We start from the raw sequence: 16560 nt of genomic DNA on the forward strand, positions 1-16560 counted from the left end.
GTCTGTGTGACCAGTGTTGCTGCCTCTAGAGTCAAGTTCTTAGTCTTTATAAGCTTTCGGAATATGCCTGCGTCGCCTATTCCTTCAATAAAAAAGTCTTTCAGTACTTCTCTCCTTAGTTCATCGGGGAACTCACATGAACTAGCCAGCCTCCGAAGTTCCGCCACGAAGTCGGGTATGCTTTGGCCCACACAGCGCCTGTAGTTGTAGAACCTGTGTCTGGCCATGTGTAGGCTGCTCGCTGGCTTCAGGTAGTCTCTCACCAGTGTGCTCAACTCCTCAAACGACTTGCTTGCTGGTTTCTCGGGTGCCAGCAGGTCTTTCATTAAAGCGTATGTTTTCGAGCCACAGCTGGTCAAGAGATGGGCTCTTCTCTTGTCTGCCTTATCATCGCCCAGCCAGTCTTTGGTCACAAAGCTTTGCTGGAGCCTTTCTATAAACTCATCCCAATTGTCTCCAGCATTGTATTTCTCATCTGAGTTGTTGGTAGCCGTTCTGTGGATTCTGTGATCCCATAACTCGTCGCCACTGTTAAGTCCTGACTCTAATGTACTGACTCACACGAGACACATGCTCAAGTCAAGATCACTCAGGACCTGCACCTTTAATTCCAGCTCTCCAGTGCTGCACTTGCCTGAGACCTCCCTTTATATACCTCAGTGGGACAGTGTCTCCTGCAAGTGCACCCCTGGTGGTAAGGTATGCTTATTGTTACAGGTCATATCCAGTTACAGTCATGTATAGCATGGTGAGATACAGTTATATACAGTAATGTGAGATACATGACACCCCCCATTGCTACCACAAACAAGGGGCTGAGGATCGCGCCCGGGCTTTGCCTCCGGATTTTCACAGCGGAGGGTCAAAACGCTGCAAAAACCCAGTCGCAAATCCCTCAAATATCCAGCCCAATGTGTCATATATTATCCTGTTATTTTATAAAATTGAACCAGATTGCCTAATCTTCTCACATGATATAAAATCAGTCATCTGGTGCCCACACACCTGTGATTCCTGTTAGATTTCATGCTAACTTGAAACCATACTCTCAAAGGGGAAAGCATTTGTGTATGTGGAACCCACTTTGGAGCCAAACTCCAGCCTTAGTTAAGTATCACAGCTGGGATCTCTTTATCCTCAGGGGAGTGAGAGCCTGTCAATTCTGTTTACCATCAACATATGTGGTTCTGAAAAACACACCAGAATGTATAAAACTTTATATCGACTATATTACATATATGATGAGAACAAAGAATATTTTAAAGCTGATCTACAGTTTGATCTTGAACATTTTTACATTACAAAACATGGGTTATGCTGTCATTCTGTCACAAAGGTTAATTGATAGTTCAGAGCAATTCTAAATGATTAATAAACTTATTTTTTTAAATATAAATGTGGTCACCTTCACTGGTAGTGACACAGCATTGTCACTGTCACATTTACATAATAGACCAAATCGCCAGACATAAATGAATGTCACACCAATAGAACTGGAACTGTATTAGGATATAAACTGTGAATCCTGAGGCTTTTTCTGTTTTTTGAAAGCCTGATGTATTTATACCAAAAATTACAAAGCCTGTACCAAAATTTCCTTGCTCCATATCACTTTCCTGGCATTTCTCCCTCAATATCCAGCTTGTTTCCAACCACAGCAACACATGATGCAGGTTTGTGCCCAGTTTCCTGGCAGCAGTCATAATGCATTCATCCTGAGCCAATACTCTGCGTCACCTTCAGGTTAGCTACTGGGCAACAAGGGCTATCCCTTACCGATGTAGCTCATGACTCCTGACAGGAAGCTCGACACAGCAGCAGAGCTGGCCTACAAGGAGAGCCAGTCATCAAGCAGACAGTTAGCATCCTCAAGCAGACTGCCCCTTAGTGTCATCATCTGAAGACATTGAATCCGCTTCCACAGGTATGCTGTTGATACTCAGCTCCATCTCTCCACCATCTCTCTCAACCCCTCTGTTGCCTCTATGCTCTCACAGTGCTTGTCTGGCAGAAGTCAAAGCCCTGGTCTTCAACACCCACAATCTTTGTACCCTTGACCAATTCCATCCACCTCCACGGCCACCATCTCATGTTGAATCAAACTGTTTGCAACCTTGACCGAGCTGAGTTTATGCCTCCAGGTCGCTCTCTCAAGCTGAACGGGGATATGGGATGGTTGAGAAGGAAGCACTTGCATGTGTCTATGGGGTGAAAAAGATGCATCGGTACCTTTTTGGCAGGAGGTTCGAATTAGAAACGGACCACAAGCCGTTAACATCCCTGCTGTCAGACAGCAAGGCTGTCAATGCCAATGCGTCAGCTCGCATACAGCGATAGGCTCTCATGCTCGCTGCGTGTGACTACACCATCCGGCACTGGCCCGGCACCGAAAACTGCGCTCACGCGCTCAGCAGGCATCCACTGGCCACCACTGAGGGGGCAGCGGAGCAAAGCGCTGAGGTGGTCATGGCTGTCGATGCCTTTGACAGTGCAGGCTCCCCCATCACATCCCACCTGATCAAAATCTGGACCAACAGAGACCCCCTCCTATTCCTTGATTAAGAAATGTGTCCTGACTGGGGATTGTGCGCCCGCACACGGAGCATGCCCTGAGGAGGTCAGACCGTTTCACAGACGGATGGATGAGCTCTCCATCCAAGCCGACTGCCCACTATGTGGCAGCCGGGTAGTCATATCCCAGAAGGGCAGGGAAGCATTCATCAGGGAACTCCACAGCGAGCACCCAGGCATCGTGCTGATGAAGGCCATTGCCCGGTCACATGTGTGTGGCCGGGAATTAATTCAGACCTGGAACACTGTGTTCGCAGGTGCACGACATGTGCCCGGCTAGGTAATGCCCCCAGGGAGGCCCCGCTCAGCCCGTGGCCCTGGCCCACCAGGCCATGGTCACGTATTCACGTAGACTACGTGGGCCCGTTCATGGGAAAAATGTTTCTCATTGTAGTTGATGCGTACTCGAAATGGATCGAGTGCATCATTTTGAATTCGTGCATGACGTCCACCACAGTGGAGAGTCTGTGCGCGGTCTTTGCGACCCATGGCTTGCCGGACATCCTTGTTAGCGATAATGGCCGATGTTTCACAAACTACGAATTCCGGGTGTTCATGTCGGGTAATGGCATTAACCATGTCAGGACAGCACCGTTCATAGAAACATAGAAACATAGAAAATAGGTGCAGGAATAGGCCATCCGGCCCTTCGAGCCTGCACCACCATTCAATAAGATCATGGCTGATCATTCCTTCAGTACCCCGTTCCTGCTTTCTCTCAATAACCCTTGATCCCTTTAGCCACAAGGGCCATATCTAACTCCCTCTTGAATATATCCAATGAACTGGCATCAACAACTCTCTGCGGTAGGGAATTCCATAGGTTAACAACTCTCTGAGTGAAGAAGTTCATCCTCATCTTAGTCCTAAATGGCTTACCCCTTATCCTAAGACTATGTCCCCTGGTTCTGGACTTCCCCAACATCAGGAACATTCTTCCTGCATCTAACCTGTCCAGTTCCGTCAGAATTTTATATGTTTCTATGAGATCCCCTCTCATCCTTCTAAACTCCAGTGAATACAGGCCCAGTCGATCCAGTCTCTCCTCATATGTCAGTCCTGCCATCCCAGGAATCAGTCTGGTGAACCTTCACTGTACTCCCTCAATAGCAAGAATGTCCTTCCTCAGATTAGGAGACCAAAACTGAACACAATATTCCATGTGAGGCCTCACCAAGGCCCTGTACAACTGCAGTAAGACCTCCCTGCTCCTATACTCAAATCCCCTAGCTATGAAGGCCAACATACCATTTGCCTTCTTCACTGCTGTAAAGTCCTGTCCCCTCAGTACAGATTCACACGAGGCATGTAGTGAAGTCAAGGTCACTCTGGACCTGCACCTTTATTTCACAGCTCTGGAATGCTGCACTTGCCTGAGACCTGTCCTTATATACCTGTCTCTTGCAAGTGCACCCCTGGTGGTAAGGTATGCTGGTGGTTACAGGTCATATCTTATTACAGTCATGTATATGTTACAGTTATATATAATAATGTAAGATACATGACATCAGCCTCCCCCAAGGTCTTATTGTCTTTATAGGTTCAGTCTCTCAGGTGGTCTATGCTCTCGCGTGGAGCATCTGAATTGTGGTTCAGTTGTTTGCCTTGGTGTCTGTTTTTTTTTTGGGTGTGGTTGCTGGTATTTCGCCTGGGCTGTCTGTTTCGATTGGTGTGATTGTTGTTGACTCGCCTGGGCTGTCTGTTGCGATTGCCCTTTCCTCAGGTTGTTCCCTCGGTCTGTCCACCAGGTGTGGTCCGAGTTCCACATTGTAGTCTGCCTCTGGTTCCGCAGTGTTGTTGGTAAATCTGCTTTTGACTTGGTCTACATGCCTCCGGCAGGTTTTGCCATTGTCCATTTGTACTACCAGTAGCCTGTTTCCTTCCTTGCCTGTTACTGTCCCTGCAAGCCATTTGGGACCCCTGCCATAGTTTAGTACAAACACTTTGTCCCCTATCTCATTCCATCTCCCCCTCGAATTTCTGTCATGGTACTCAGTCAGCTTACGGCGCTTTCCTCAACGATTTCGTGCATGTTTGGGAGGATTAATGAGAGCTTTGTTTTTAAAGTCCTTTTCATCAACAGTTTCGCGGGGGGGATCCCAGTCAATTTGTGCGGACAAGATCTGTATGCCAGCAGAAGTCACGACAGGCGACCCTGCAGCGTTGGACCTTGGATTTTAAGCATGCCTTGTTTAATGATTTGCACTGCTCTCTCCGCCTGGCCATTGGAGGCCGGCTTGAACGGTGCCATCTTGACGTGATTTATGCCATGGTCAATTATAAAGTCTTGGAATTCTGCGCTGGTGAAGCACGGACCATTGTCACTGACCAATGTGTCAGGGATTCCGTGCGTTGCAAACATGGTTGCGAGGCTCTCCACAGTGGTGGAGGTTGTGCTCGAGTTTAAAATGGTGCATTCGATCCACTTTGAAAATGCATCTACAACTACGAGGAACATTTTGCCCATGAATGGGCCCGCATAGTCTACGTGCACCCGCGACCACGGTTTGGTAGGCCAGGGCCAGGGGCTCAGTGGAGCCTCCCTGGGGGCATTGCTGAGTTGGGCACAAATGGTGCACCTTCGGACGCTGAGCTCCAGGTCCGCGTCAATACCAGGCCACCAAACGTGGGATCTGGCTATGGCCTTCATTAGAACGATCCCTGGCTGCTCGCGGTGGAGCTCCCGGACAAATGCCTCTCTGCCTCGCAGAGGCATGACTACTCAGCTGCCCCACATCAGGCAGTCTGCATGTAGTGATAGCTCATGCATGCACCTGTGAAAGGGTTTTAATTCCTCGGGGCAGGCATCGCGAGCCTCTGCCCAGTCACTGGTTAGGACACATCTTTTTACTAAGGATAACGTGGGGTCGCTGGTCGTCCAGACTCTGATTTGGTGAGCCGTCATGGGCGAACCTGTAGACTCAAAGGCATTGATTGCCATGACTATCTCACAGTCCTGTTCGTCAGACCCTTCCGTGGTCGCCAGGGGTAGCCTGCTGAGCGCGTCGGCACAGTTGTCTGTGCCTGGTCTGTGCCTTATGGTATAGTCGTAGGACGTCAGCATGAGTGCCCACCGTTGAATTCGCGCCGAGGCATTGGCATTTATTGCCTTGCTCTCAGATAGGAGGGACATGAGGGGCTTGTGGTCGGTTTCTAACGCGAACTTGGCCCCGAAAAGGTATTGGTGCATCTTTTTGACACCGTACACGCACGCGAGTGCCTCCTTCTCTACCATTCCGTACCCGCGCTCTGCCCGCGAAAGTGACCTGGAGGCATAAGCTATGGGTTGTAATTTGCCCGCACTATTGACATGTTGCAAAACGCACCCGACCCCATACGCTGACGCATCGCATGTGAGAACTAGCTTTTTACCTGGGTCAAAGAAAGTCAAAACACTGTTGGAACACAGAAGGTTGCGTACCTTATTGAAGGCGCGTTCCTGGGCGTCCCCCCAAAACCAATCGCACCTCTGAGTAGCACGTGGAGAGGCTCCAGCAGCATGCTTAAGTTCTGCATAAAGTTCCCAAAGTAATTGAGTAGCCCGAGAAAGGCGCACAGTTCTGAGACATTCCGGGGCCTGGGTGCCAGGCGAATTGCTTCTGTTTTGGACTCTGTTGGGCGGATTCCATCAGCGGCAATCCTTCTATCCAAAGATTCAACATCGGGTGCGAGAAACAGGCACTTGGATTTCTTGACTCATAGGCCTACCCGATCCAACCGCTTTAGTACTTCCTCCAAATTACGGAGATGGGAGTCAGTGTCCCTGCCCATGATAAGTATGTCGTCTTGAAATACAACCGTCCCCGGGATGGACTTGAGCAGACTCTCCATGTTGCGCTGGAATATGGCAGCTGCCGACCTGATGCCGAATGGGCATCGATTTTACATGAAAAGGCCTCGATGTGTGTTGATGGTGATGAGTAGCTTAGATTCCTTGGTCAATTCTTGCGTCATATACGCAGATGTTAGGTCTAATTTTGAGAAAAGTTTACCTCCAGCCAATGTGGCAAATAAGTCCTCCGCTCTGGGCAGCGGGTACTGGTCCTATAGGGAGACTCTGTTTATGGTAGATTTGTAGACCCCACAGTTTCGTACAGATCTATCAGGCTTCATGACTGGGACGATAGGACTTGCCCAGTCGCTAAATTCCACAGGTGATATCATGCCTTCCCACAGAAGCCTGTAAAGTTCGTGTTCAATCTTTTCCCTCATCACATAGGGTACAACTCTGGCCTTGTGATGGACCAGTCTAGCATCCTGTGTGATGTAGATTTTGACTTTGGCCCCTTTGAAAGTGCCCACACCTGGCTGAAAGAGATGTTCAAATCACTTTATAACTGTTCAGCAGGAGGTCCGTTCCTCTAATGACATGGCATGGACATCATCCCATTTCCAGTTTAGTTTTGCCGGCCAGCTTCTCCCCAGCAGTGCTGGAGGGTCTCCGGGGACAATCCACAGGGGAAGTCGGTTCACTGTCCCTTTGTGTGTGACAGAGAGCATGGCGCTGCCGAGGACTGGTACGAATTCTTTGGTATAGGTCCTTAGTGTGGTATCGACTCTTGTGAGTTTTGGTCTGTCTCTTTTATGCGGCCACAGTTGTTCAAATTGTTGAGCGCCCATGAGAGATTGACTCGCTCCCGTATCCAACTCCATGTTGACAGATATCCTATTGAGTGGGACCCTCATCATTATAGGAGGCGTCCTGTTGTAGGAGCAGTGGCTATTGATCGTGTTGACCCGCTGTACACCGGTGTCCCGGGTACTGTCCCCACCATCTTCTGGTCCACTTTCTGACCCATCCGATTCGTATACCAGCTGAGCTGCTGTTTTTTGCACATGCCCTGTATATTCACAATTTCTGCAAACAGCCTGCTGAAATCGACATCCCCTTGCCGAGTGCCCACCCCCACACCTCCAGCACAGACCTGTTCCATTGTTCAAAGAGTTTCCAAAGTATGAGCTGATCTCTCTTGAGCTTCTCTCAGTTTGTAGTTGATTGCTCGCATTGTACTTTTCATCTGATCTGTTGTTCGCCATTCTGTGGATTCTGTAATCCCGTAACCCGTTGCCACTGTAAAGTCCTGTCCCCTCAGTACAGATTCACATGAGGCATGTAGTGAAGTCAAGGTCACTCTGGACCTGCACCTTTATTTCACAGCTCTAGAATGCTGCACTTGCCTGAGACCTGCCCTTATATACCTGTCTCTTGCAAGTGCACCACTGGTGGTAACGTATGCTGGTGGTTACAGGTCATATCTTATTACAGTCATGTATATGTTACAGTTATATATAATAATGTAAGATACATGACAACCGCCTGCTGTACCTGCAAGCCAACCTTCAATGACTGATGAATCATGACACCCAGGTCTCGCTGCACCTCCCCATTTCCTAATCTGCTGCCATTCAGATAATATTCTGCCTTTGTGTTTTTGCCCCCAAAGTGGATAACTTCACATTTATCCACATTGTATTGCATCTGCCATGTATTTGCCCACTCACCTAACCTGTCCCAATTACCCTGCAGCCTCTTAGCATCCTCCTCACAGCTCACACCGCCACCCAGTTGAGTGTCATCTGCAAACTTGGAGATATTACACTCAATTCCATCATCCAAATCATTAATATATATTGTAAAGAGCTGGGGTCCCAGCACTGAGCCCTGCGGCACTCCAGTAGTCACTACCTGCCATTCTGAAAAGGACCCGTTAATCCCGACTCTCTGCTTCCTGTCTGCCAACCAGTTCTCTATCCACGTCAGTACATTACCCCCATCACCATGTGTTTTAATTTTGCACACCAATCTCTTGTGTGGTACCTCGTCAAAAGCCTTTTGAAAGTCCAAATACACCAGATCCACTGGTTCTCCCCTGTCTGCTCTACTAGTTACATCCTCAAAAAATTCCAGAAGATTTGTCAAGCATGATTTCCCCTTCACAAATCCATGCTGACTTGGACCTATCCTATCACTGCTTTCCAAATGTGCTGCTATTTCATCCTTAATGATTCATTCCAACATTTTCCCCACTACTGATGTCAGGCTAACTGGTCTATAATTACCCGTTTTCTCTCTCCCTCCTTTTTTAAAAAATGGTGTTATATTAGCAACCCTCCAGTCCATAGGAACTGATCCAGAGTCGATAGACTGTTGGAAAATTATCACCAATGCATCCACTATTTCGTGGGCCACTTCCTTAAGTACTCTGGGATGTAGACTATCACGCCCTGGGGATTTATCGGCCTTAAATCCCGTCAATTTCCCTAACACAATTTCCCGCCTAATAAGGATATCCTTCAGTTCCTCCTTCTCACTAGACCTTCGGACCCCTCGTCCATCCAGAAGGTTATTTGTGTCTTCCTTTGTGAAGACAGAACCAAAGTACTTGTTCAATTGGTCTGCCATTTCTTTGTTCCCCATTATAAATTCACCCGAATGTTGCAAGGGACCAACATTTGTCTTCACTAATCTTTTTCTCTTCACATATCTATAGAAGCTTTTGCAGTCATTTTTATGTTTCCGGCAAGCTTCCTCTCGTACTTTATTTTCCCCTTCTTAATTAAACACTTTGTCCTCCTTTGCTGTATACTAAATTTCTCCCAGTCCTCCGGCTTGCTACTTTTTCTGGCTAATTTGTATGCCTCTTCCTTGGATTTAACATTATCCTTAATTTCCCCTGTTAGCCACGGTTGAGCCACCTTCCCCATTTTATTTTTACTCCAGACAGGGATGTACAATTGCTGAAGTTCATCCATGTGATCTTTAAAGGTTTGCCATTGCCTATCCACCGTCAACCCTTTAAGTATCATTTGCCAGTCTAATCTAGCCAATTCGCGCCTCATACCATCAAAGTTACCTTTCCTTAAGTTCAGGACCCTAGTTTCTGAATTAACTTTGTCACTCTCCATCTTAATAAAGAATTCTACCATATTATGGTCACTCTTCCCCAAGGGGCCTCGCACAAGATTGCTAATTAGTTCAAGCCGGCCTCCAATGGCCAGGCGGAACGTGTGGTCCAAATCATAAAACAAGGCATGCTTCGGATTCAAGGACCCTCCCTTCAATGCCGCCTATCGTGCCTGCTGCTGACCTATAGGTCCCGACCGCACTCGCTCATGGGGGTCCCGCCCGCGGAGCTACTCATGAAACGAACACTCAAAACTCGGCTGTCCCTCATTCATCCAGTCCTGTCTGACATTGTCGAGGGCAAGCGCCAGTCCCAAAACGAGTACCATGACCGAAATTCAAGGGGGAGATGTATAGAAATTGATGACCCCGTATTTGTTCTCAATCACGCTTTGGTGCCCAAATGGCTTGAGGGTACTGTAATAGACAAAGAGGAGTATAGGATCATAGTGATTAAACTTAACAATTGGCTGATATGCCGCAAGCATCTGGACCAAGTAAAAAAAAGGTTCAGCATGGACATTGAGGAACCTGAGGAAGATTATGAGATGGTATTCACACCACCGCCAAGGAACGAGCAACAAGAACATTCAGCAGCATGCACAGACCCTGCGGTCAGCCCGGACAGGCCGGAATCACCACAGGTGACAGACACGCATACCAAGGCTCAACAACCAGAGCCCCAACTGCGGTGCTCCACGAGAGAGCGCAGTCCACCCGAGAGACTTAACCTATGATCCCAATAAGATGTTGAGGGGGAGGTGATGTCATGTCTGTAACCTTTATGTAACAACACTGCAATACTGTATATACGTAAGAAATGCACACCTTGACCACAGGGGGTGAACTTGTGGGAGACACTCCTCACCTGGTCATCCAGGTATATAAAGGGAGGTCCCACGCAGGGTCATCACTTCTTGGTCCTGTGAATAAAGGTTCAGATCATGGAGTGATCTTGTCCATAGAATGTGCCTCGTGTGGATTTGTGGTATTGTGTAAGGACTTTACAGCGTCCAAACCACGAGGTGCAGCGCTAATGGAGCAACGACACGTGGTTCCACGCAAGGAAGACGACAGGGGTAAAAGTAGTCAGGCCATTTTAAAGGATGCCAGCAACTCGCCATTTTTGAAAGGTTACCAATTTCAAGCAGTTCAATGCAAAAATCCAGCTGTAATGAGCAAAATGTTGTTGAGCGATGTCGGGTGCAAATTGCAATCAGCCAATGTAGCGGATGAACACCCAACGATCGTATACAAGTCCACCAAGCTACCCAATGCTGTAGCCTGCATCCCCGGGACCAGAATGATGTATCATAAAGTGTCCCCACAGCTGACAGAAGTAGACAAGCCGCAGAGTAAACGATCCCCGGAGAGCAGAGGCACCGGTAGCGATACCCTGCCTCAGATCAGTTTAACACTGCAGGCACCCGATGGCATGAACCGCCACTGGCCAGAAACAGTAAACTGCGCCTATGCTCACAGTCAGCTGCCGTCGTTCACCACCCGGGTGGAAAAGGTGCAGCCCACAAACTCACTCGCCACCATGGCAATGCCCAAGAGCGAAGAGTCACCCGCAACGGCTCCTCTGAACGGGACCTGGACCAGCCAGGATCCTAAACTAGAGAGTGCTCACAACGGTGCCCTCAAGGAAAGTGAGTCAGCAGTCCCCTGTGAACTGCTAGACAAGATGAGGCAGTCCCGCCATCACTTAGACAAAACACTCACTCGCTCAGACCGCTTCCCAGGGAGCAGCAGCGACACAGTGCAAACTAAAAGGACAGGGAGGTCACAGACACATCAGCTGTCTTTGGGCCTGCCCGACACTAGGAGTAATGGCAAGAGCCCTTTGCTCCGGCAACGCGAGCAAAATGAGCTCACCTCGCCCACAGACCCACTAGCATGGGGCGCTGCGCTGCCACCAGATGACCCGGATCTCATCCGGCCGTGCTGGAACTAGGCTGTCCTTGTGTACCTGTACTGATTTACATGATCAAAACAGGTATATGTACCACACAAAATGAAACGCAACTGTAATCCACCCAACAAAATGTACCAAGATGTAAATGTAAAACCCATGTGATGAACTTGAATGCAACTTACATGTAACGGGCCATTAGCATGCTCTCTCTGTGGGCTGGGGAAGTGAGGGGGAAGAATGGAGTAGTCATGGACTCACAACCAGAAACCACGGGGACCTCCGCGGGCAACAAATCTCACTAGCAACCCACCCAAGCTAGAAGCAACCCTCCAATGGTCAGCTAGGAAGAGCAAAGCCCAGGTCATCACCAATGTAGAGTCAATTTGCATTAAAGACTTGGATGGGGAAGTGATGTCATGTATGTTGACCATGTATACTAACTGTATAGTCACATAGGGTGTGCTACCAGAGGGCACTGCGGTGGGAGACCTGAGGGTCACCTGCATAGGTATGCAGGGCCCAGTATAAAAGGCTGTCCACCATGCTTGTGCCTCACTCTGGAGTTACAATAAATGGGACTAAGGTCACAACAGCTCAAGTACAATACTAGACCTCGTGGATTCATTCATAAGAGTATTAAAGACATAACACCGTACATCCTCCAAACTCTATACTTCAACTCGGCCAAAGCTGCACCACACCCCACTCACCTATCGTTATTGTCCTTGGTGACCGACATTGGCTCCCCAATCCTTCAACACCTCCAATTTAAAATTCTCATCACGTTCAAATCACTGCATGGCCTCACCCCTCTCAATGGGCCCAAGTTTCCACACGCGCCTAGAACGGCGCAGTCCCGACCTGGACGCCCGTTTTTCGCGCCACAAAGTGCGCCTAAAAAAATCCTCGGTATTCTCCACCTACTTGCAGGTCCTCTGGCCCTCGGCGCAGCCAGCACGAGCTGTGGGGGGAGCGGAGCCAGGTCCCTGCGCTGAAAACAGTGCCGGGACCTCTGCACATGCGCGCTACAGTGGGCACGCAAGTGCAGTAGCTCCAGGCGCCGAACTGTGTGAGAGGGGCCCGAAGCACGCAGCCCCTAGCCCTGGCTGAATGGCCTCACTGGGGCTGCGTGAATAAGGCTCCTCCCACGGCCAGCTCCTGCTTCCCCCCACCGACCAGACCCGACACCCGCTCCCCCCGCCCCTGCCTCCGGACCAGACCCGACACCCGCTCCCCCCGCCCCTGCCTCCGGACCAGACCCGACACCCGCTCCCCCCGCCCCTGCCTCCGGACCAGACCCGACACCCGCTCCCCACCCCCCCTCTGCCTCCGGACCAGACCCGACACCCGCTCCCCGCCCCCGCCCCCGCCTCCGGACCAGACCTGACACCCGCGCCACGCTACCCCCCCCTGCTTCCGGACCAGACCCGACACCCGCTCCCCCCCCCCCTGCCTCCGGACCAGACCCGACACCCGCCCCCCCCCCCCGCGCCTCCGGACCAGACCCGACACTTGCTCCCGGACCAGACCCGACACCCGCGCCGCGCCGCGCCCCCCCTCCCCCGACTGACCCGACCCGCGCTCCTGTTCCCGCTCCCCACCCCCCCAACTGGACCCCCCCCCCCCCCCCCCCCCCCCCACTGGACCCGACCCGACTCCCGCTCCCGGTCTGGATCCGACCTGACCTCCCCCCCTCTCTCTCCCCCCCTCTCTCTCCCTCTCCCCCCTCTCTCCCTCTCCTCTCCCCCCTCTCCCTCCCTCTCTCTTCCCCACCCCACCCCCCCCGACCCGACCCAACCCAACGCCACCTACCTGTAAATCTGGTGCTGGGGACCGGCCGGCAGCCTTCGGTCCCGAAAGGCCTGCCTGAAGCACTTTCACACAGGTAGGAAGATGGTTTATTTAATCTTTTCTTGGCTTATAAATGTTTATTCAGGTTGGATTTATTTGTATAATATTTGTATAAGTATAAATAAGGATTTATTATAGAATTTAATGAATTCCCTTCCCCCCCCCCACCTCGTTCTGGACGCCTAATTTGTAACCTGTGCCTGATTTTTTAATGTGTAGAACAGGTTTTTTCAAAAATCTTCACTTGCTCCATTCGACTTTAGTTTGGAGTAAGTTTTCACTGTGGAAACTTTCAAATCAGGCGTCAGTGGCCGGACGCGCCCCCTTTTGAAGAAAAAATTCTGTTCCAAAGTAGAACTGTTCTACCTGACTAGAACTGCAGAAAAAAAAATGTGGAGAATTGCGATTTCTAAGATAGTCCGTTCTCCACCAGTTGCTCCTAAAAATCAGGCGCAAATCATGTGGAAACTTGGGCCCAATATGTGTAAACTTCTTCAGTTTTGTAATCCCCCCCCCCCGAAGAAGTCTCCACTTCTTTGACTCTGCCCTTTTGTGCATTCTCCACCTTTGCCACTCTGGAATTCCTGCTCTAACCTCCTCTATATCTTAATTTCACTTTGCTCCTTTAGGACCCACCTTTCTTCCCTAAATCTCTCTATCTCTTTAAGAACATTTTTGAGACCCATCTCTTTGACAAAGTCTTCTGTCATCCTTGATTTCTCCCTCCATCACTTTCCTTGTACCTGTGAAGTACCTTGGGGTACTCTTAGCATTAAAGGCATTATATGAATACAAGTTGTTATTGCTGAGGGAGGCGAAAAGGACAAAGTAAATTGCTGGATGTAGGAAGGGAGAGTTCAGGTGGAAATTGAAATTGAGGATGAGAAGACTTTTGTAGATATCGAGACCTGACGGAAGGAAGGGATGTCAGTGAAAAAGACAGCTGTGGTTGAAGGAAAAGAAAGACTTGGATTTATATAGTGTCTTTCATGACCACCGGACGACTCAAATGCTTTACAGCCAATGAAGTACTTTTGGAATGTAGTCACTGTTGTAATGTAGGAAACGCGGCAGCAAATTTATGCACAAGCAAGCTCCCACAAACAGCAGTGTGATAATGACCAGATAATGTGTTTTTTTGTTATGTTGATTGAGGGATAAATATTAACCAGGACCCCGGGGATAACTCCCCTGCTCTTCTTCAAAATAGTGCCATGGGATCTTTTATGTCCACCTGAGAGAGCAGACGAGACCTTGGTTTAACGTCTCATCCGAAAGACGGCACCTCCGACAGCACTGCATTGGAGTGTCAGCCTAGATTTTTTTTGTCCCCTGGAGTGGGACTTGAACCCACAGCTTTCTGACGCAGATATGAGAGTACCAACACTGAGTCACAGCTGAAGATGGGGATGTTAAAGGAAGAACTTGAAGGGAGATGAAAATGGTGGTGCAGGGCAAGGTGTTTCAGCTTTACGACCCAGAAGAATAAGGGTAAAAGCCAAGGTGGGACCTGGGGATGAATGCCACATTTCATTGCTGCAGTTTGGAAGGGAGGGAAGATAGAGTGGTGGAATATGAAGCCAAATAATGCCAACCTAAACAAGATCTTTACCAATGGCAGTCCAGAAGTAGAAGCTGATTTCATAGTTGCCTGGTGAGATTTTTTTTAATTCGTTCCGGGATGTGGGCATCGCTGGCAAGGCCAGCATTTATTGCCCATCCCTAATTGCTGTTGAGAAAGTGGTGGTGAGCTGCCTTCTTGAACTGCTTGTTGGTCTTTGTGGTGAAGGTACTCCCACAGTGCTGTTAGGGAGGGAGTTCCAGGATTTTGACCCAGCGACGATGAAGGAACAGCGATATATCTCCAAGTCAGGATGATGCATAACTTGGAGAGGAACTTGCAGGTGATGGTGCTCCCATGCACCTGCTGCCCTTGTCTTTCTAGGAGCTAGAGGTCACAGAAGAAGCCGTGACGAGTTGCTGCAGTGCATCTTGTAGCTGGGTATATGTTACGCATGTAGACCTTACCCAAATTTAAGACTTGCCACTAGGGGGCACACCTGTAGGAGACCTAAGGGTCACCTATGCACCCTGGGGCAAGCAGGTATAAAAGGTGACTCACCATGCTGCTTCTACACTCTGGAGTCTGAATAAAGAGACCAAGGTCACAACAGTTTGAGCTTGCGATATAGTCCTGTGAATTTATTCTGAATGTAACAAATTGGCGACGAGGATGGGATCAAGAACTTTCACGTGGAAATGGCTGCCGTTGGTATTCTTGAGAGATTTGTTGAGGGTGATGATTGGGAAGGCTTCGTGGAGTGCCTCGACCAATACTTTGTGGCCAACGAATTGGACAAGGCTGAGACGCCGCAGGGTGATTCTCCTCACCATATGTGGGTCATCGGTATATAGCTTCCTTAAAAACTTGCTGGCACCGGTCAAAATAAATGACAAATCTTATGCAGAGCTGTGTACGCTGGCTAAGGAACATCTCAAGCTAAAGGAGAGCATCCTGATAGCCAGGCACCACTTTTACATGCACTGTCGCTCCGAGGGCCAGATGTGATGAGTTTTGTCGCCGACCTAAGAGGCCTTGCAGGGCAGTGCGAATTTGCAGGATCCTTGGGGGAATTGTTGCGGGACTTTTTCGTGCTTGGAATTGGCCACGAGGTCATCCTTCGCAAACTGCTGTCTGCCGAATCCCTAGATCTGAGCAAGGCCATCACGATAGCCCAAGCCTTCATATCCATGAGCGATAACATGAAACAGATATCTTCACAGAATCAAAGCTCACCGGCAAGCACCATGCACAAAATAATGTTTGCAGCAGGAAAAATGGCACAGGGCAGAGCCCACCCGATTGCAGAGGCCTGACCTAGGCCTCGAGTGACTCAGAGTACGCCGTGGGGTGTGAATACGTATCCATTAGCATCATGTTAGCACTGCGGGGGCAGCCATAGAGCTCATCAATGCAGATTCAAGCCCTGTGTGTGCAAGGGCTGTGGAACAATGGGGCACCTCCAGCGAATGTGCAAACGATCTCTGACTCACCATGTGGCAGAGTCAGGAGAGGACAACCGATGAATGAGCAGGAGAGGCAACTGAATCTGAGGATGAAGAGGAAGTATATGGGATACACACCTTCATCACCAAAAGCCCTCTGATAATGTTAAAAGTTGAACTTAACGACACTCCAGTCTCCATGGAACTAGACACGGGGGCGAGTCAATCAGTTATGAGCCAGAAGGTTTGAGAGGCTGTGGAGCGACGAAGCCAAGCGACCCGAGCTGGTCCCAATTCAGGCAAAGCTGCG

Source organism: Pristiophorus japonicus, chromosome 6 (genome assembly GCF_044704955.1).
Source record: "Pristiophorus japonicus isolate sPriJap1 chromosome 6, sPriJap1.hap1, whole genome shotgun sequence".
NCBI lineage: Eukaryota > Metazoa > Chordata > Chondrichthyes > Pristiophoridae > Pristiophorus > Pristiophorus japonicus.